Source organism: Bombus bifarius, unplaced genomic scaffold (genome assembly GCF_011952205.1).
Source record: "Bombus bifarius isolate JDL3187 unplaced genomic scaffold, Bbif_JDL3187 scf7180000007977, whole genome shotgun sequence".
NCBI lineage: Eukaryota > Metazoa > Arthropoda > Insecta > Hymenoptera > Apidae > Bombus > Bombus bifarius.
The window spans coordinates 5,286,501-5,291,714 of record NW_022884362.1 but is presented as its reverse complement, the minus strand read 5'-3'; positions in this window follow the sequence as shown (position 1 = coordinate 5,291,714).

The window sequence follows — 5,214 nt, the reverse complement described above, 5'->3', positions numbered from 1 at the left end:
TTTTTGTGCTTTTTATTACAACATCCAGCACTGGGAAGTTCGGTGTACCATCTATGGTACACGAAATACGTTAAAACACTCTGGTCTTGGGTTGAAGCGTCGAAACGCGAGCACGATGCTCGTATGAATGAAATTCGAAGAAAGGATGGTGCGTTGCCGTAATGCGTTCAAGGGGATGAAAACTCGGGGGTAAGCCCCGAGTTTGTGTCGCGTCATTTCGCGCTCGCTTTAACTTCGTTGATTGAATCATGAACGGGTCCCGCCCCATTCCTTGCATCGAGTCTTCCTTCGAAGGATATTCTCTCCCGCACAGGTTAGAACACGAGAGCAGGTCAAATGGAACAGGATTTGACTGTTGCTCGTGAACGTAAATAGGCCGCACGTAATTTTGATCCAGTTGTGTTCGTTACTAAATGGACGACAGAGCAATAAAGATATAATTTTAGTCGCTGAGATATTAAGAGAATCGACAAAGATTTTTAGGAAGTGGATAGAATAAGCATTTTTGTCATTTAGTCAGGAGGAATATTCAAAAGAATCTGATGAAATTATATGGAAATGTTAAAAATTATTTCTCCCGGTCTGGTATTTCCGTGTAAGCCGGTTTCATTAGCGAGCTCTCGAAATCTACTTCATTTTTTATCCTTCGCCGTAAAATTTTGGAGTATCGATGTTTCCCACCGAGGAAACATCTGAAATTCGTGAAAATTCACGAGAAAGAGCTGCCATGCGATGAACATGGGAGGCGCACCGTGATGCGCGTTTTTGAGTTTCAGTATCTATCCCTCGCGGCTGGGAGCATTTTTTTTTTAAAGTTCCTGTATTTTCCGCCTTTCGAATGGGACTGCGTTTAAAAAGCTGGCATCCGAACGCGCTTGAGGTCTGCTCGCGTTTTCGTTCCCGGACTACAAAACCGGGCTGCATATTTTACAAGTTAAGTCACAGTTCAAACATATTCTTTCATCGTGATTTCAGGTCGGGCGATCTGCTCTGTGTGCGTGTGCCTAGATCCGTGCGTGTTGTGTGCGCACGTGTGGATGGGTGTGCAGTGTGCATTTCGTGGAAATGCGCAAGATTCAGCAAGTATCCGGATTTAATTAAGCTAATTAAATTCCAGATGCGCGTGCGTTCTACTTTGCTGCTACCGTGGGTCAGCGTGAATAATACGTATCAACGAAATTAACCGGAAGCAAAGGGCGTTTCCATTCGCGGGACAATAGAATGGTATAATATTCGAGGAATAGAGTGATATTTATTCATATTTTTTAATACGATTCCACCCGAGCGGCGCGGCGGCTAGAGTAGAATTCCAATATTTACGGGACCGGTAATCTAATTTAAATGTAATTCCTTCCGAGCTTTACGTCCCAGTTTAAACATTTACCTCCTGTTTGCTGAACTGTTTGGTGAACCCCTGGAGCCTAGTTCATCTTCCATCCACGTAGAAAACTTTTTCAATTAGGCCAACGTTTTCCTTTAATTTCGCTGATTGACTGTGTCGTCTTTGCAGCCGATGTACATCGTCTACTATTTTTCTTAGAAAATCATCTTACGACGTCTACGTTGCTTCTCCATTTCGAAGAAGAACGAATCCATTTTCTTAATGACCAGAAAGCCAGACAAGAAGCTTGCCGGGCTTCCAAGATGCTCTTTTCTTGTCTATTGAAATGTAAATCCTTATCCCATGGGAGGTATAATGCGCTATATAGCAGAACCAAATTGATACCCGTCATTGATATATCATTGCTTCGCAACTTCAATTTCCTTCTAATCGGTGATTATTCTTCGGCCAGCAGCAACGTCTACGTAGAAACAATTTATTCAAAACTAAGGGCTCGATTTGGTCAGTTTTCAAGAAATTATCGAGTGGAGAGGTCGCTGAGCGGATGATTTCGCGTCGAGGAATTAGCCGTCTGGCTAGTGGCAACAGGTGCCTTTCGACGCAGAGATCGTCGAACGCGATTCGTTTCCGACGTGCCCGTACATAAGGATAAAGGAAAAGAAGGTGAGACTCGAATGCCGCGTATGTGGCGATGATCGACCAGACTTTGGGTCACGTTCGCAAATAATTTGCAAAAATAGTTGGTGTGAATAAGGGAGTGGTACAGCGAGGGCCGCAAACGTTTCTTAAAGGTATTAGAGGCAATGTCTCGCGGAAATTTAGTTCGTTAACCGGAGGCCGAACGACTCTCGACCGAGCCACACTTTCGAGGAGCCTCGTTCGAGAGCCAGACAGAGTTCCAAGTACTCACGTCGATCTCATCAAGGAACGTTTGTAGAGCGAGTAAGCTACTGCGGCCAGCGAGACCGAGACCACACGTTACTCATGGCTCCTCGAAAAGGACTTGGTCGTTTTCACCCTCCTCCCCTACCTTCAACCCCGTTTCCTCGACGACCCACAGCAGGCCACCGGCTCCCTTTCCATTGAGACTGTTTATTCGAGAAACGGCACTTCGGAACGAGACCAAAGGAACAAGGGGGCGGAGGAGCGTACTTTGCCGAAAGGAGATGGTGGCCAAAATGAGGGGACGAAGGAGACGGTATTAGAGGTCGAGCAGTCGGACTCTGTGTGAAGAACTCCCTCTTCGTGTTCGCCTCTCTCTTCGTGTTGGTTGGTTGTTAGCGTCGAATGGAGAAGTTACAGATTGCCTTGGAAAGAGTCGCGTGCAAACTCCTCGCCCTCTCGTTTCTTTCCTCTCTTTTCATCCCGTATTCTTCCATCTTTGGTTGGCTGCTGTTTCATCCTCCAATTCTCCTGGTTAGGGTATAATTTGCGGTACGCGTTAAAGCACCTCTGCTTCTCACTCTATGGAGCAACTTTATGTCGGTAGATTAGCTCCTCCAGCTTGCCAAGCGAAATTCCGCCATTCGGCCCTTTATTTTGCCTTCCTTCGTGAGACGCGGGACAAACGATCGTCATTGGAGAGGAGTATGACTTTCTTCGCGATGTTTATACTTGGCTGATCCCTGCCGCGAATAATAACGCGAGACGGTGATCCTCGTTCTCGCGATATTCCTGCGAATGCAGGATTCTCCGTGTTGGCAACGTCTAACTTTCGACTTCGCAATTTCAACTTTTCAATGATCTTCGCATAATTTTCAATTCTTTAATGTTTCACAAGATTGGAATTTAAGTTTTCTTGGCCAAGGTATATATATATATATATATATGTAGAAAAATGAAAGGTTGGGGTAGTCACTTAACGATTGAAGCTATGGGGCTGTCGAGAGAGAGCTCAGAGAGCTCAGGAAGGTCTCCAAATGACTCGACTACCCTCGAAACTGTAAAGTCGGATTCATCGTCGACCTAAGCCTGGACTAGAAGACTGACCGACCAAAAGTATGACGTAGTATGAAACGTGAAAAGTGTTCCCTGAAGTTTCTCCCGTATTTACAACACGATTCAATTCACTTGCAGAAGAAAATTTACTTTGTTCCAGCTTAATGTTTGCACCAAACGTATGCAGTAGAGGAGAAAAGTTTAAGACGACTACATTTCTGACATTGCATCAAATTATATATGGAACATATACCAATTACATATACACTCACACTTTATCTACGAACGACCACGAGATATTTAAAATGTGAACAATACTTGAGAGGTTGAGCATGAAACGATTCGATGCTGCATTTGCTGCGAACATTAGCTTAAGACGAACATTCAAACACAGTAGTTGAATTCCCTCCCATGGGAGACCATGGGACCCATGGGAGTCGAATTAATCGAACAATAATTAGTTTATTGAACATGACAGATTAAATTTATAATAACAGTTGCTAAATTTAAATGACAATCATGGGCACAGAAGATAGGAGAATCGTTACATCACTACGCAAGAAGAAAAAGACATTTGTCGAAATATAACAATTATTGGAAAATCTGAAACAGCTTGTAAGCAGACATGTTACCTATAACTTTAAAAGGATCATTTTCGAATTGCTACTTATTTTTCGGAAGAATCTAATGCTCAGTCGTAAAGATCGGAAGCTGGAAACTGCTTTCGCTGAAGCACGCGAGCACTGGATAGTACTAGATCTGTGAAAAGTGTTGTTTTCTGATGAAATTTAATAGGATATAATAGAGAAGAATTCAACAGCCATTATTTATTTAATCTTAAATTTTAAATTTTAACTATATTTATTCAATAGCTATTGTTTATTTATTATCTGTATAATACAACGCGATGATTTATCGGAAGGGTGGCCGTCTGAAACTTTTGACCGCTGCTATAAAATATACAGCAATGGGTTAACCAGAAGGCATCTCACACTCGACGTGATCCATGGAGAAAATCCAGGGAATAAAAGATCTAGAAAAGCCGGGCGAAAAGAAAATGGTAAGAGGGCGATGCGTTTCAGCGCTTATAGGCGTCTAAGACGCTTACTTCGGCCAGCGACTAGCTCGATATCTTCGATACCAGAAATAGCCGCGGGCTCGAGTTCGAAGAATCGATTTCAGAGCCCTGCTGACACAGGGGATTTAACGACATTTCGAAAAATTCTGTGGTCCATTGATCCCAGCGTTACCGGCTTGTCGCACGTCCCATCTACGGGCCGCTGGACGTATCGCTATTTTATCGGTCAGTCAGTAAATTCTTCTTCGGTCTCTCCCGGTCAGTGTATTACACCGAAAGACGTATTCCGATAACTGGGATCTCGGTCGGGAGGGGCCACGTGCACCTCTAAATAAAATATTCTCCGCTGTTATTGACCATCGCTTATCGATGTTTTTCATCGGTTATAAAGTGCCTCCGAATTGGGCAAGTTGCGCTGCTCGTTACACATGCTCGTCGATCCGTCAGTTTTCGTAACTCTTTTGCTCCTCTCTCTCTCTCTCCCTCTCTCTGTATTTCTGTATTTTTTTGAACTGTTCACTTGAGCGTTTTAGAATCTGATTGGTTGTTTCGTTGGGTGATCGATAAAAATATATCAGTCACCGTTATTGGTTGGTTGATGTTTTTTTCAAGGAGAGCCTCTCGTTGTTTTTATCCGTTGCTCGATGATCAATGTGCGAGAATGGTTCTTAATGCGACCGGGACGTTTATCGATTTCGTGCTGTCACTTTGTTGACCTTGAACAGCCTCTGACCAGGGATAATTGACGCTTCAGAGGAGCCGGTGTTTGGTCTTCCAGCTAGTCAGTGGTTTGGGGGATCGTTCAACGAGAGACTATTGTTCTCTGGTCTGGAAAAAAAGGTCGTACAAATTGCGG